Genomic DNA, 17,893 nt, shown 5'->3' on the forward strand with positions numbered 1-17,893 from the left:
TGACGTACCAACATTTGAAAAAAGTCAAGGGGTCTGAATACTTTCCGAATGCARTGTATCAGTTAATTTTCTATGCATCAAAACATCGGATTTAAATCAGAAAAATGCACTCACCACACACACACACACACAAACAGCCTGGTGCTGCTTCTCAGTTCATTAAAAGCAAGCAGCTTCTCTTGCAGTCGTTTCCCATGAATAATTACATAAATAACCAAACATGTTACAATATCTACAATACAAGATTGTATATTCATTGTATATATAGAAAACAAATCAAAACAGATTGAACAAGAAAATACTTGTATTTTTACAAATTTCATTACCCTTTTGGACCCAGAAGTCAAATTATTTTGGGGGGAATAGGTCTGGACAATATGTTGTGTATGGATGTCTGCAATATCCAATGCATAATTAAAGATCCAATTCAGACAGAGTGTAATGCAGGAAATGTAAAACTGAGGTATTTGAGGTTTAAAAAGTCTTAAAGTTTTAKAATTCCACAGAAATTTCAGACTTGATTTTCCCTTACGAAAAATGTATATCAACCCCTAAAAAAATGTATAATCCAAAATCGAATTCACATTTCCTGTTGTTGCTGTACGAAACTGGCTCAAAATAAGATCCTACATCGGTATGTGTCAGGTCCTGCAAGCTCTAGTTTTGTCTTAGCTTGATTATTGTCCAGTTGTGTGGTCGAGTGCTGCAAGGAAAGACCTAGTTAAGCTGCAGCTGCCACAGAGCGGCACGTCTTGCTCATCATTGTAATCAGAGGGCTAATATAAATAGTATGCATGCCAATCTCTCTTGGCTAACAGTTGAGGAGAGACTGACTGCARCACTTATTTTTATAAGAAACATTAATGTGTCATCTGGATTATCCAAATAAAGTGTGACCAATATCTCCACAAGACCATACTCAGTTTAGAGAAACAAATCAAACAGGTAGATTGTTCGACATTATGTTAACATGAGACAAAGAACACGACTTGTGATTTAACAAATACATGACAAATATCATTATTCTCTTAGACCCTCAAGTGCAAGTCCACCTTACATGACATTTCTACAAGGCAACGTATTGCTGAACAAAATTGTGTTCGCAGTCTCTACAGCCACTGAGGCCTTACCATCCTCAGACTTTTAGAAATGTGTGGAGTCCCTGCGGCTGCTCTCCATGGAGCTGGACCTAGAGGTGTAGTGGCTGGTAGTGCGGCCCCCCTCTCCCATGGCATTCTCCATCTTAGACAGTATAGAGCTGTCTAAGATGAAAATATATAGCATTGGGTTGAGGAAAATGTTTGCTGTGGCTACAGTGGTACCCACCATCAGTCCAGCTTTTATAATCGCCAGGTCGTAGCTTTGGTGGATCAACTCAAACAGAACAAAGACATGGTAGGGCAGCAGATGAAGAACGTGGCTATCAGGGCAGTCATAAGTTAAGGGCTTGGAGGACTTGATCATCCGGTTGGTCCTTAGTAGCAGAATGATGACGGAGTAACAGAAGATGAYGAATGGGAGCACAAGCCTCCTGATAAACCGACCTACAGTGATCATCTTGTGGCTGTGTTGGTTTGTCTAGTTATTGAAACACATGCTCTTCCCTACATGAGTCTTGGCATCACTGAACACCAAGGAGGGGATGCTCAGTGCGACATAGACAACCCAGACCAGGAACACAAATTCAAAGGCCTTGCAAATGGTGGAGTGGTCCTGAGCCCACACTGGAAACGTCACTGACACACAGTGGTCAACACTGACGATGACCAGGAGTAATATGCTGCCGAATATGTTCAGGAACATCACTAAAGAGCTGAATTTGCACATGAAGAGCTCAAAGATRCACTCCTTTGTTACCGGGTAAATGATGTTGAAGGGTAGACAGGCACAGAATATGATATTGGAGACGGCCAGGCTGAGGTACCAGGTGGTGTTGACCGTCTTTTTCATATTGTGACTAGCGATCCAGATGACCACGCCATTCCCACAAACCCCCAGAATAAAACCACATTGACCACCATGAGGGAAATGCATAAAACCTCCATGAAGCATGTACTATGGGTTTTTGAACGCTACCTCCTCATCATGAGGAGTAACAAGTGGAATTGCTATAATCCCCATAATCATAACCAAAACCATAAATGGTTTCAGAATCCTCCATTGTGTAGCAGTTCTTTGGCTTGCAATACCTGTCAAGATAAGATATTGTAGTTAGGAAACGGTTTTGATCACCCCTAGTTCTCTACCCCTACTTCCCCCTTCAGAGGAAGTTTACATACACTTAGGTTGGAGTCATTAAAACTCGTTTTTCAACCACTCCACAAATGTCTTGTTAACAAACTATAGTTTTGGCAAGTCGGTTAGGACATCTACTTTGTGCATGCCACAAGTTATTTTTCCAACAATTGTTTACAGACAGATTATTTCACTGTATCACAATTCCAGTGGGTCAGAAGTTTACATTCACTAAGCTGAGTGGGCCTTTATACAGCTTGGAAAATTCCAGAAAATTATTTCATGGCTTTAGAAGCTTCTGATAAGCTAATTGGCATCATTTGAGTCAATTGGAGGTGTACCTGCGGATGTATTTCAAGGCCTACCTTCAAATTCAGTGCCTCTTTGCTTGACATCATGGGAAAATGAAAAGAAGTCTGCCAAGACCTCAGAAAAGATATTGTAGACCTCCACAAGTCTTGTTCATCCTTGGGAGCAATTTCCAAATGCCCGAAGGCACCACGTTCATCTGTACAAACAATAGTACACAAGTATAAACACCATGGGACCACGCAGTCGTCATACCTCTCAGGAAGAAGACACGTTCTGTCTCCTGGAGATGAACGTACTTTGGTGCGAAAAGTGCAAATCAATCCCAGAACAACAGCAAAGGACCTTCTGAAGATGCTGGAGGAAACAGGTACAAAATTATCTATATCCACAGTAAAACGAGTCCTATATCAACATAACCCGAAAGGCCGCTCAGCAAGGAAGAAACCACTGCTCCAAAACCGCCATAAAAAAGCCAGACTACGGTTTGCAACTGCACATGGGGACAAAGATCGTACTTTTTGGAGAAATGTCCTCTGGTCTGATGGAAAAAGAAATCGAGCTGTTTGGCCATAATGACCATCATTATGTTTGGAGGATAAAGGGGGATGCTTGCAAGCCAAAGAACACCATCCCAACCYTGAAGCACGGGAGGGGCAGCATCATGTTGTGGGGGTGCTTTGCTGCAAGAGTGACTGGTGCACTTCACAAAATAGATGGCATCATGAGGCAGGAAAATTATGTGGATATATTGAAGRAACATCTCAAGACATCAGTCAGGAAGTTAAAGCTTGGTCGCAAATGGATCTTCCAAATGGACAATGACCCCAAGCATACTTCCAAAGTTGTGGTAAAATGGCATAAGGACAACAAAGTCAAGGTATTGGAGTGGCCATCACGAAGCCCTGACCTCAATCCTATAGAAAATTTGTGGGCAGAACTGAAAAAGCGTGTGCGAGCAAGGAGGCCTACAAACCTGACTCAGTTACACCAGCTCTGTCAGGAAGAATGGGCCAAAATTCACCCAACTTATTGTGGGAAGCTTGTGGAAGGCTGCCCGAAACATTTGACCCAAGTTGAAAAATTTAAAGGCAATGCCACCAAATACTAATTGAGTGTATGTAAACTTCTGACCCACTGGATATGCGATGAAAGAAATAAAAGCTTAAATAAATCATTCTCTCTACTATTATTCTGACATTTCACATTCTTAAAATAAAGTAGTGATCCTAACACACCTAAAACAGAGAATTTTTACTAGGATTAAATGTCAGGAATTGTGAAAAACTGAGTTTAAATCGGGTGCTGTACGTGTCCTGGAGGGCAGGTAATTTRCCCCCGGTGATGCATTGTGCTGACCGCACCACCCTCTGGAGAGCCTTGCGGTTGCGGGCGGTGCGGTTGCCGAACCAGGCGGTGATACAACCCGACAGGATGCTCTCAATTGTGCATCTGGAAAAGTTTGTCAGGGTTTTAGGTGACAAGCCACATTTATACACCTTCCTGAGGCCGAAGAGGCGCTGTTGTGCCTTCTTCACCACACTGTCTGTGTGGGTGGTCCATTTCAATTTGTCAGTGATGTGTACACCGAGAAACTTGAAGCTTTACACCTTCTCCACTGTGGTCCCGTTGATGTGGATGGGGGGGGTGCTCCCTCTGCTGTTTCCTGAAGTCCACGATCATCTCCTTTGTTTTGTTGACGTTGAGTGAGGATATTTTCCTGGCACCACGCTCCCAGAGCCCTCACCTCCTCCCTGTAGGCTGGCTCGTCATTGTTGGTAATCAAGCCTACTACTGTTTTGTCGTCTGCAAACTTGATGATGGAGTTGGAGGCGTGCATGGCCACGCAGTCATGGGTGAAGAGGGAGTACAGGAGAGGGCTGAGCATGCACCCTTGTGGGGCCCCAGTGTTGAGGATCAGTGAAGGAGGTGTTGTTTCCTACCTTCACCACCTGGGGTGGCCCGTCAAGAAGTCTAGGACCCAGTTGGACAGGGCGGGGTTCAGACTAGAGGTCGACTGATTAATCGGAATGGCCGATTAATCGGGGCCGATTTCAAGTTTTCATAACAATCGGAAATCGGTATTTTTGGGCGCCGATTTGCCGATATATATATATATTTTTTTTAACACCTTTATTTAACTAGGCAAGTCAGTTAAGAACACATTCTTATTTTCAATGACAGCCTAGGAACGTTCTGCCTCGTTCAGGGGAAGAACGATAGATTTTTAACCTTGTCAGCTCGGGGGATCCAATCTTGCAACCTTACAGTTAACTATTCCAATGCTCTAACACCTGATTACATTGCACTCCACGAGGAGCCTGCCTGTTAGCGAATGCAGTAAGCTACGGTAAGTTGCTAGCTAGCATTAAACTTATCTAAAAAAAACAATCAATCAATGACTGTCATTGCTCCAATGTGTACTTAACCATAAACATCAATGCCTTTCTTAAAATCAATACACAAGTATATATTTTTAAACCTGCATATTTAGCTAAAAGAAATCCAGGTTAGCAGGCAATATTAACCAGGTGAAATTGTGTCATTTCTCTTGCGTTCATTGCACGCAGAGTCAGGTATATGCAACAGTTTGGGCCGCCTGGCTCTTTGCGAACTAATTTGCCAGAATTTTACGTAATTATGACAACATTGAAGGTTGTGCAATGTAACAGGAATATTTAGACTCATGGATGCCACCCGTTAGATAAAATACGGAACGGAATAAACGTTTTGTTTTCGAGGTGATAGTTTCCGGATTAGTCAAAGGTATATGGTTTAGAGAGAAATAGTCGACGCGTTATAATTCCTGTAATAACTTGCGGCTGAATTTGAAAGGGGTTCCTTCGTTATTTTACCGTTCATGTCTTCCATAGAGAATGTCTRGATCTACTTCAAATAAGGTCTGTGTTTCGTGCAGGCTTAAACCGCCTCGACGTTTTGATAGCCATGTAAATCTCACTAGGATAAGGTAACGTTTGTCAACATATTTTCATAAATCCACTCTACATTTTTTTTTAATCTTCGCTTATATTTAGCCAATATTGATCAGAGTTACCTTGTCCTATGGATATCTACACAGTTATAAAATTGGCACGGTGATGTAAGCCTACACGAAACACAGACCTTATTTTAAGTGAATCTAAAAATATCCTATGGAATAAATGYAGGAACCGCTTTTCAGATTTTGCTAGAAGGTGTCATGGGAATTATGACTCGCACTTTGGTTGTCAATTCTTACCATGCCCATTATTAGAATAGGATTTCCTGCATATAGAAATGAAAGTTTTTGTTTTCAACATTCATCACAGGTAACTTAAACTCTATTTTTATTCAAACAGTTGAGAGTATTTGTTTCCTAAGCAGACTCTTCAGTGAACAGCATTCGTACATAGGTATTCCTCTTGTCCAGATGGGATAGGGCAGTGTGCAGTGCAATTGCATCGTCTGTGGATCTAATGGGCCGGTAAGCAAATTGAAATGGGTCTAAGGTGAGGAGTAAGGTAGAGGTGATATGATCCTTTACTAGTCTCTCAAAGCACTTCATGATGACAGAAGTGAGTGCTACGGGGCAATAGTAATTTAGTTCAGTTACCTTTGCTTTCTTGGGTGCAGGAACAATGGTGGACATCTTGAAGCATGTGGGGACAGACTGTGATAGGGTGAGATTGAATATGTCGGTAAACACACCAGCCAGCTGGTCTGCACATGCTCTGAGGACACTGCGGCTAAGGATGCCGTCTGGGCTGGCAGCCTTGTGAGGGTTAACATGCTTAAATGTCTTACTCACGTCGGCCACAGAGAAGGAGAGCCCACAGTCCTTGGTAGCGGGCCGCATCAGTGGCACCGTGTTATCCTCAAAGTGGGCAAAGAAGGTGTTTAGCTTGTCCAGAAGCATGACATCGGTGCCGCGACGTGGCTGGTTTTCCTTTTGTAGTCCGTAATTTCCTGTAGACCCTGCCACATACATCTCGTGTCTGAGCCATTGAATTGCGTCTCCACTCTTTCTATACTGATGTTTTGCCTGTTTGATTGCCTTGAGGAAGGAATAACTACACTGTTTGTATCCTGCCATAGTCCCAGTCACCTTGCCATGGTTAAATGCGGTGGTTCGCGCTTTCAGTTTTGCACGAATGCTGCCATCTATCCACGGTTTCTGGTTAGGGTAGGTTTTAATAGTTACAGTGGGTACAACATCTCCTATAAAKTTCCTGATAAATTCAGTCACCGTATCAGTATATTCGTCAATGATATTATTGGAGGCTACCCAGTACATATCCCGGTCCGCGGGTTCAAAACAATCTTGAAGCATGGATTCCGATTGGTCAGACCAGCGTTGAATAGTCCTTAGCACGGGTACTTCCTGTTTGAGTTTCTGCCTATAAGAAGTGAGGAGCAAAATGGAGTCGGGGTCAGATTTGACGAAAGGAGGACGGAGAGGGCCTTGCAGGCATCCCGGAAGTTGGAGTAGCACTGGTCGAGTGTTTTAGCAGCGCAAGTACTACAGTCAATGTGTTGATAGAACTAAGAGCTAGAAGCACGTCAGCCCTCTCTGTCGGCGTCATCTTCAAACATGTTTGAGGTGGTCTAGTCAACACGAATGTACTACAGTATATGTGCTCATGACCATGTGGGTTCAAATTCCATACCCATCGCTACGTCGTCAAACTCTCACCTCACTATCCTTCTTTTACTTTGTCCCATCTCTTCAATAAAATATCTGAAATGTACTGAAGAGTGCTCTTAAAAAAAGATCAAATACTTGAAGTCTACTRGAAAATGTAACATATGTTTTACAAGCATTGAAAACATCCCCACAGTACTTGAAAATAAACCTATCTAGGGGTTGGGGTGTAGGGTTTGAGTATAGCCTGAAGGTAGGGAGGGGCAGTTCTTCTTGCTGCTCCATAGGCAAGCAGCATGGTCTTGCAGCGAGCTTCGACTAGAAGCTAGTGGAGTGTGTGGAGGAGCGGGGTGACATGGGAGAACTTCGGGAGGTTGAAAACCAGGTGGGCTGCAGCATTCTGGATAAGTTGCAGGGGTTTGATGGCACAAGCGGGGAGCCCAGCCAACATCAGATGATCTGAAATAATGGTTCCAAAAGGAAGGGAAAGACAATAGCTTACCTTACAGACCTTGTCAATACAGCTTTGACTCACTTGTGATATACCATACTAACATTACGTTTTTGAGCAATACAACAAACTGAATGTGCAGTCCCACCATTACTTTCACTACTCTATTTTGGCTTTCAAATAAAATAAAATGTATTCATCACATGCTTCATAAACAGGTGTAGACCAACAGTGAAATGCTTACTTATGGGCCCATCCCAACAATGCAGAGAGAAAGTGTCACGTTTTGACCTTTAATTTACATTTACATTTAAGTCATTTAGCAGACGCTCTTATCCAGAGCGACTTACAAATTGGAAAGTTCATACATATTCATCCTGGTCCCCCCGTGGGGAATGAACCCACAACCCTAGCGTTGCAAGCGCCATGCTCTACCAACTGAGCCACACGGGACCAATTTCCTTTGTTTTGTCTTTAGTTAGTATGGTCAGGGCGTGAGTTGGGGTGGGCAGTCTATGTTATGTGTTTCTATGTTTAGGTTTGTCAATTGGCCTGATATGGTTCTCAATCAGAGACAGGTGTTTTGCATTGTCTCTGATTGGGAACCATATTTAGGTTGCCTGTTTTCACTGTTGGTTTGTGGGTGTTTGTTTCCTGTGTCTGTGTTCATGCCACACGGGACTGTTTCGGTTAGGTTATTTTGTTATTTTGTATTTTTTGTCGTGTTCAGTGGATTATATTAAAACATGGACACTTACRACTCTGCGTCTTGGTCCGATCCCTGCTACACCTCCTCTTCAGACGAAGAGGAGGAAACCTGCCGTTACAGAAAGAAAATAGAGAAATAATATAAAAGTAAAACAGGTAATAATAAATCCACAATGAATAACGGTAACTTGGCTATATAAATGGGGTACCAGTATCGAGTTGATGTGGAGGGGGTACAAGGTAATTGAGGTAGATATGTAAAAATAACTAGGAATAAAGTGGCAGATTAACAGTAGCGTATTGCATGTCAAAGAAGTTAATGAAAAAAGGGCAAATGCAGATTGTCCGRAATGTCCAGGTAGCTATTTGGTTAACTATTTAAAATAATCATTTAGCAGTCCGGGGATAGAAGCTGTTCAGGGTCCTGTTGGTTCCAGACTTGGTGCATTGATACCGCTTGCCGTGCGGTAGCAGAGAGAACAGTCTGTAACTTGGGTGGCTGGGCCTTCCTCCAACACCGCCTGGTATAGAGATCCTGGATGGCAGGGAGCTCGACCCCAGTGATGTATGCACTATCCTCTGTAGTGCCTTGCTGWCGGATGCCAAGCAGTTGCCATACCACGCGATAATGGTGACTTTAAAACAGTTACAGAGTTTAATGGCTGTGATAGGAGAAAACTGAGTATGAATCAACAACATTGTCATTTACTTTAGTATTGTGGAGTAACTACAAAGTGAAAAGGAGGAAGCCTGTACAGAATAAAAATATTCCAATACATGCATCCTGTTTGCAATAAGGCATTAAAGTAAAACTGCCAGAAAATGTGGCAAAGAAATTAACTTTATGTCCTGAATACAAAGCATCAAATCCAACACATCACTGAGTACCACTTCATATTTTCAAGCACGGTGGTGGCTGCGTCATGCTATGGGTATGCTTGTCATTGGCAATGACTAGGGAGTTCTTTAGAAAAAAAAGAAACAGAATAGAGCTAAGCACATGCAAAATCCAAGAGGAAAACCTGGTTCAGTCTGCTTTCCAGCAGACACTGCGAGACAAATTCACCTTTCAGCAGGACAATAACATAAAACACACCGGAGTTGCTTACTAAGATGACATTGAATGTTCTTAAGTAGCCTAGTTACAGTTTTGACTTAACTTGGCTTGAAGATCTATGGCAATACTTGAAAATGTCTGTCTAGCAATGATTAATGACCAACTTGACTGAGCTTGAAGAATCTTTTTAATAATAATGTGCAAATATTGTACAATCAAGGTGTGGAAAGTTGCTGCCAAAGGTGATTCTAACATGTATTGACTCATGGGTGTGAATACTTATGGAAATTAGATATTTCTGTATGTCATTTTTTTTTAACTTGCAAAACAATGTAATTCACTTCTTCATTGTGGGTGTGTGGATGGGTCAGGAAAAACATATTTAATCAATTTCTAATTCAGGCTATAACACAACAAAATGTGGAATATCAAGTGGTATGAATACTTTCTGAAGGCACTGTATTTGACTAGTTAAGCAAATTTTTACTCCTGAGCTTATTTAGGCTTACCATAACAAAGGTGTTGAATACTTGACAATTCAGCTTTAAAAGTTTAGTACATTTTTAAACATAATTACACTTTGACATTATGGGGTATTGTGTGCAGGCCAGTGACAAAATCTATTTAATATATTTTAAATTCAGACTAACACAGCAAAATGTGGAAAAAGTCAAGGGATGTAAATACTTTAAAAGCACTTTACAGAGCATTATCATTGGCACTACTTTATTTTGTTACTGTGGAACTTAGAGCATTGATACTAATTGAGTACTGCACCTATGCATGAACGCAGTGTGCTTGAACGATAAATCATGTCAACGTTATCTCTGTCTCAAGTATCATGTATTACTGTTTGTGTTGTAGTAAGAACATAACCAAATTGGCAAGGATTTTAACGAATCCCAACCGTGTAATGGACACCGGAATCGGGGAGACAACGGACACAAAAACATTTTTCTATATTTGCTTGATATTAAGGATACWGTAAAGGGTTGCGTCAATCAAATCTGGTATCAGGATAAAATGTGATTCAGAGTCACCGAATATACAATAAGTACTTTTATTAAACTCAAGCGATAAATCGTAAATGCAATTTTCGTATATACGGGTTCACTGTATCACCACGCAGGGCAGAACAGAGAACTGACTTATTCATACAGAGTTCTTCTTATATACTTCTGACAGAGTTAGTTCCCGCTTCTGAGCTGGCCTGTCAGAGTAGAGGTTGAGCGTGGTCTAGACTCACTCAACCTACCATTGGCGCACAGGCTGGTCCCAGCCCCCAGGCGCTCCCGTTGGCAGGTGTAGTTGTTGCTGGGCAGATTACCTTCTGGGCCCACACCCTGGATACAGTTATCACACATCTGGCTCCTGTTATTGTCTAACAAAAGACAGTTTGTTCTCGCAACACTATGCTCTGTATGTGTCCCCCACAACTCATGATAACTGCCTACACCCAAGGTTAGCCACAGCCTTCCCGCTAGTCACACCATATGTTGCAAAATGTTACTTCCAGCACACACACACACACASRCCCATGATAGGCCAAGCATATTTTCAATCCTCACAATACCACGTTGTTAGCACTAACCCATAACYGACCTGCTGCTGGACAAATGAGGGMGTGTGTGAGTAAAGAAGGAATAAAGGCAAAAGTTATAGGARTGTCTCCCTTTCCTAGCTCGACTAAAACAAACAAAGCGAAAATGTTTTCATGTGTAGGACAAATGGACATGTCACGTTGTTCGTAGTAATGATCGGACCAAGGCGCAGCTTACGTTGAGTTCCACATAATTTTTATGAAAGTGAAACTTAAGCAAATACAAAAACAAAATAAAGAACAAACGAACCGTGATGACAATGCAGTGCTAAACAGGCAACTACACAGAAACAATATCCCATAACCCACAGGTGCAAAAAAATGCAACTTAAGTATGATCCCCAATTAGAGACAACGATTACCAGCTGCCTCTAATTGGGAATCATACACAAACACCAACATAGAAGAAAAAACTAGACTAAACACCCCTAGTCACGCCCTGACCTACTCTACCATAGAAAATACAGGCTTTCTATGGTCAGGGCGTGACTAGGACAACACCGATTGCACCATAGAGGAATGGGCTACATATGCGGAGAGACTTGAGCAGTATTGCTTTGCTAATGGGGTAGAAGATGAGGGAAGTGGCAGTACTTCTCAGTGTAATAGGAGCAAAAACATCTAACTTGCTACGTAGCCTTACAGCGCCAACAAAGCCAGCAGAGGAAACCTTCATAAAGATGTGTTAGACTCACCTAAATCCGAAGCCGCTGGTCATAGCCAAATGTTTCCAATTTCACAAACGGAATCAGCAAAAGACAGAGTCAGTACCGGAGTACATTGCAGAGCTCCGTCGACTCTCGCAGCTCTCAGCTTGGAGCGGGATTGTCGGACACACTCAGAGACAGGCTTGTATGAGGGTTACACAATGAGAGCACACAGAAACAGCTCTTATCTGAAAGAGATTTGACATTGGTGAGCGTACTTGAGATCGCCATATCAATGGGAACTGCCGCAAAAGACGCAGGCGGGTTACAGAGCAAACAAGTTTCACACCRGACATCAAGAGAAATCACATGCATGCTTTATGTGCAGTAAAAAGTCACAACTGCCCGATTGCTGGTTTAAAGACAAAGACTGTAGACAATGTAATAAAAGAGGACACATACAGAAAATGTGCAAAGCAGAGTGATAAAGTCACAAAAATGTGCCTCAGTTTACTGAAACTGATTCAAAATGACTGATGAAGAATACTTCTCTTTCTTAAAGAGACAGACTGCAAAATAATCTGGGTGACACCTGAAGTAGAGGGGGTGGCACTAAAAATGAAATTAGACACATGATCAGCTCTGTCTGTCAACTCACAAGGGCTACAAGAAAAACTTTCCAAATGTGAAACTGAAACCTACCACAGTGAAGTTAAAAACATACACAGGTGAGAACGTTGCTCCGATGAGAAAACTCAGTGAATGTGAGACAACAAAAGACACACTTTGGAGTTATATGTGCTACAAAAAGGAGGTGTACCTTTGTTTGTAATGGAATGGCTGAGGAGCATTTAGCTTATCTGGCAGTCAGTKAAGGTGATGCAAATCCCTTCAAAACAGAGCAGCCGCTCTACAGACAAAAGACGAACACAGCTARTGTCTCAGTCAGCACAGGTGTTCCAAGACGGAGTAGGCACCCTGAAACACAAAGCACAGGATGACYTGAAGCCGAAGTTTCAAAAGGCTCGTCCCGTACCGTATGCCATCTGCCCCAAGATCAGGGCAAAGCTCCAGTGTATGGAAGATGAAACCATTCTCTCCAAAGTCGATTGGTCTAACTGGGAAACAGCCATTGTGCCCATAATCAAAAGGACTGGTGCCGTATGCATCTGTGATGATTTCAAGGTCACAGTAAATCCTGTACTGCATCCAGAACAGTACCCGCTGCCACGGATAGAGGACATCTTCACATCACTGACAGATTGATCTGGCTCAAGTGTAGCAGCAGATGGAAATGGAGGAGTCATCACGAAAATATCTCACCATCAACACACACAAGGGCCTTTAACACTACAACRGGCTGGTTTTTGGAGTCTCCAGTGCCCCAGCGTTATGGCAACTCGCTATGGACCAAGTCCTCCAGGGCATTCCTGGCACACAGTGCTATCTAGATGATATCATTGTGATGACGACGAACATCTGGCAAACCTACAGGAGGTTCTCACTCGACTGGCAAAATACGGCTTGAAAGCAAATATTAGTTCAAGGACTCCATCGAGTACTGTGGGCAATTGACAGACACGGCCTTCACAAATGTCAGGACAAGATTTATGCAGTTCTGAAAGCACCAAAGCGGGAAGATGAGCCAGCTCCGCTCATTCCTGGGCCTTGTCAATATTACTACCCAACCTCTCCACTGTGTTGCACCCTTTGCACTGTTGGCTGCAACTGGAAAGCAAATGGAAGTGGTCTGAACAAGCTTGAAGAGACCGCAAAAAAGCTGATCTCTTCAGAAGAGGTGCTAACACACTATGACCCCAGCATACCACTACGCCTAGCCTGCGATGCTTCTCTGTATGGCATCCGCGCTGTACTCTCCTACAAAATGGCTAACGGATCTGAGCAAACAATCGCTTTCGCCTCAAGGTCTCTGAACTCTGCTGAGCGCAACTATGCACAGATTGACAGAGAAGGTGTGAGCCTGGGATAAGGGGTGAAGAAGTTCAATCAGTACTTGTACGGAAAACACTTCACCTTAATCACAGATCACCAACCCCTGGTCTCAATCTTCAACACGCAGAAGTGTGTTCCAGTTATGGAAGCTGCACGTTTACAGCGGTGGGCGTTGTTTCTAGGTGCTAATGACTACACCGTTGAATTCAAGGGGACTAAGCAACATGGAAACGCTACAGACCCTCACACCTTCCACTGGAATTTCTTCAAGCTGAGAAAGCTACAGACCAAGCTGGCGCCTTCCACCTGACTCAGAAGGTGCCTCAGTCTCTTTTTGGATWTGGGTGCTAGTGCAAACAGAAACATAACACTGGCTAAAGTCTACGAGCTGACTGAAAGGATGGCCAGCTCAAGGTGATTAGCTGCATCCTGAGTTTTCCACCCGACATGACCAATTATCAGTGTGTCATGGCTGTGTAATGTGGGGTACATGTATCATAGTGCCACCAAAGCTACATTCATAGTGCTTCAAGCGCTTCAAGAAGGACACTTGGGAGGGGTTAAGATGAAGCGCTTAGCCAGAAGCTATGTCTGGTGGCCTGGAATCGACCATCAAATAGAGGACCTGGCCAAGACATGCAATGGATGTCAGACACAGCAACACCCACAGACCACACATGAGAGTAGCCTACMACTTACCTCCTGGCAACGTGTTCACGTCGACTACGCTGGATCCTTCCTGGACAGGATGTTCCTCACCGTGGTCGATGCTCATTCGAAATGGCCTCTTCACTGTTAAAAATGAAACATCAACCAAGACAGRGGACGTCCTTTGCACCCTGTTCTCTTGCACAGGCCTGCCTGCCTGAGCAGTTGGTTAGCGACAATGATGTCAGTTCACCTTGGAGTTTGAAAGTTGTCAGGAAGAACAGCATAAAGAACAGCATAAAGCACATCACCTCAGTGCTGTACCATTCTTCTGCAAATGGACTAGCTGAACGCTTTGTCCAGTCATTCAAACAGTTGAAAGCAATGGGAAAAGAGGGAAAGTCACTTCAGCAGAAAGAAGCAAATTCCTATTGGCTTACTGAAACACGGCTCACACCACAACAGTTCAGACACCAGCAATGCTCTTCATGGYAAGAAGCCTCTGATCTCACTTGGATCTTCTGAAGTCAGACCTCCGCAGACACGTTCGAAATAAACAGTATTCCCAAAACAAAAACACAGGACGAAGCTGTTGGTGGCTTTTCCTCACAGGACTTAGATGAGTTCGCCCCTGCAACACCWGAGGTGTTACCTGCTACTGGTGACATTAAACCTCAAGAGACTGTTGAGCATACCAGCTCTCAGAGTCCCAAAACTACTAACTGGTTCACAAGCTAAAATGATACCCTGAGAGAAATTATAGAGTACCTCAGAGAATGGACTTAATTGTCATTGACAACCCCCCCAAAACGTAAAAAAATGTCATGTTGTCAAACAAAATTGTTATGTAGAAGTGCCTTCATTTTTTTTTACAGTTGAATTGACATGCATAGCTGGTTGATGTTGACAGAGTACAACATAGCTGGAAGGGAGGAGATGTTATGTAAGATATGTGATACCATTATACAGCATTTATCACGGGCACTATTTTATGTTGTTAGTGGAACTTAGATCATTGTTACTAATTGAGTACTGCACGTGTGCATGAATGTGCTTGAACTTGAGTTTCAATGATCATCATGTCAACATTTTCTCTGCTGTGGTTTTGTGCTCCGGACCGTTTTTACCCTGTGTTTTGGGTTGGTCAGTGTTTTCCMCCCTGTGTTTGGGCATGACCGTTTGTGCCGGAATAAAAGTGCCTCTTTTTCTTGAACCGTCTGCTCTCTGCACCTGACTCCTACCTTCCACTCCTATTCATCCGTGACAGAATCCCGCACCTTAATACTATGGAGTCAGCAGGGTCCTCCATCACACCACCACTCTTCATCGGATTGGGTCGGCTATGGATCAGATGATGGAGAGGATGGACCGATGGGAGAGGAGTGGCCTCCCCACNTGTCATTTCCTTCCCTGATCTTTGTGTTTTCCTTGCTGTGTCCTTTACATTTCATGATGGCCACACTTGTCGGTAGTTGGATTGATTCAATTAATCTCTGTACCTCTTGTTTGTGCTTTATGGGTTCATTCGAGCTAGTCAGATAGCCCCTCCTCATCCATTGTGGGCCATCAATGTGTGCAATGCCGTGGGCATATGCAGAGTCTGTGTAAATGTTCACTCTTTTTCCTTTGCTCAGTTCCAATGCTCTCCTTGGTGCTCTGAGTTCGGCCAACTGAGCTGAGGCCTCAGATGGGTCCAATTTCTTTGCTTCTACCACTTCGTATGTTCCTGCCATTCCTCCTTGCTTCACCACTGCATCTTACATTCAAACAATGAATCCTGATCTACGTTACCTTCTCCTGGTGTCTGTGACCTGTAACAACAGCCGTCCGTAAACATGGTCTCTGTTGTTCCTTCCAATGGGACATTCTGTAGGTCCATTCTGACCTTTCCTTGTTTTGCTGCCCTGTCCTCACAAATGTGTGGTTCCCCGTTCCCCATTCCATCAGTCATGTTGGTCACCTCTGTCACATAGGTGATGTGTCTGGCTGTTATCATTTTTGTGATATTTGATTTCCTTTTGCTCGATAGGGTGAACAGTTTAGAGCCAATAAAGGCGGTCACTCCATGYTCTGTGTTGATTTCCAGAGGGTGTCTCATAACGATATGAGCAGTTTTWCCAATTGCCTTTGACAGGGCAGCAATGTGTCTTGCACAATCAGTTTGGCCACATTCAATGTTGTCCAATTGTGCACTGTAGTAATGTAACACTCTTCTCTCCCCCTTTTGTTTCTGATAAAGGATGGAATGAACATACCCATCCTGTTCGGAAACATCCAACCTAAACGGGATGGTGTAATCAGGCAGGGACAGAGCCTCAGCTTGGGCAAGGGTTTGTTTCAGTGCAATGAAAGCCGCTTCTGCTTCTATGGTCCAAGTGAGCTTGGCTGTTAGGTTCCTGTTACCTGCCTCCCGGAGTATGGCCCTGAGTGGTTCAACTTTCAAGCAGTATTCTGGTACATGAGTTCTGCTATACCCAGTGAGTCCAAGAAATGACAAGAGATGTTGTGGGCTTTGGGTGCTCCAGGATAGAAGTCCTCTGGGCTGATGACACAGCCTGACCTCTTCCAGAGAGTACTCTTCCCAGAAACTGAACGGTTCTTCTACAGCATTGAACTTTTTCTCGTTTCACTTTGTATCCCTTATRGGCCACATGTTTGAGAAGGAGCTCAGTTGCCTGTAGACAGGTCTCCGCAGTTGATGCGGCCAACAACAGATCATKAACGTATTGGAGAAGGGTGACCCCTTCTGGCAAGGTGAGTTCTTCCAGGTGCTCCTTTAGGATAGAATTGAAAATTCCGGGGGAGTCCCGATATCCCATTGGCATTCTGGAGTAAGTAAGACATTGATTTTGATAGGTGAAAGCAAACAGAGGCTGTGAGTRTTCATGGAGTGGGATACAGAAGAAGGCATTGGCCAGATCAATAACAGAGAACCAGTCCTGGGTTGGAGAGATGTTCTGRAGTGCCAGGTAAGGATCGGGGACAGGTCTCACGTCTGGAATTGTAARATCATTTATGGGCCTGAAATCTTGAACCATCCTRCACTTACCCGTACTTCCTTTTTTAACCGGTAAAATGGGTGTATTCCAAGGTGACGTAGTGTGGAACAGCACACTACTATTCTGTAACCCAGCAATAGTAGATTCAATTCCTCTCACCTTCTCCTCACTCAAAGGGTATTGAGGCCTGTAGACAGGAAGGTGGGCAGGAGTATCTGTCCTAACCTGGATTTTAAWAGGCTCCACATCCACCAGACCCACATCTTCTGGACTGGTGGTCCACAGCTTTTCAGAAATCCTTGAGAGCATGTTATCAGTGTCTGGATGATCGGTCATTTCTCTCCCATGGTAACGAGCCCGTCGTACCACTTCAGGGATCGAGGTGTCCTCTACGTTGATCCTTATTCTCCATACCTGGGTTTCCCCCATTTGGGCCGTGGACACGTTAGAGATATTAGTTTTAGTCCATGTCAGGGTCTCAGCCAGTTTGATTGCAGGACCAAGAGAACGAGCTTCATATCCGAACCCAACCATCAGCGTAACATGTGGGGCCGAGTCTGAATCCATTGTAAACCAGTTGTCACGGAGATCCACGTCACCATCCATCATTACACAGTTGGTGGCCACTCCCTCCTTGAGAACGTATAAGTGATTGCTGTGCACCG

At 43.5% G+C, this 17,893-nt stretch overlaps 1 pseudogene; it reads right to left on the reverse strand.

Annotated features, from left to right (window-relative positions):
* Positions 1-958: 958 nt before the first annotated feature.
* Positions 959-2,161, reverse strand: LOC111958155 (chemerin-like receptor 1; annotated as a pseudogene).
* Between the last annotated feature and the right edge of the window lie 15,732 nt (positions 2,162-17,893).

Source organism: Salvelinus sp. IW2-2015, linkage group LG33, assembly GCF_002910315.2.
Source record: "Salvelinus sp. IW2-2015 linkage group LG33, ASM291031v2, whole genome shotgun sequence".
Taxonomy (NCBI): domain Eukaryota; kingdom Metazoa; phylum Chordata; class Actinopteri; order Salmoniformes; family Salmonidae; genus Salvelinus; species Salvelinus sp. IW2-2015.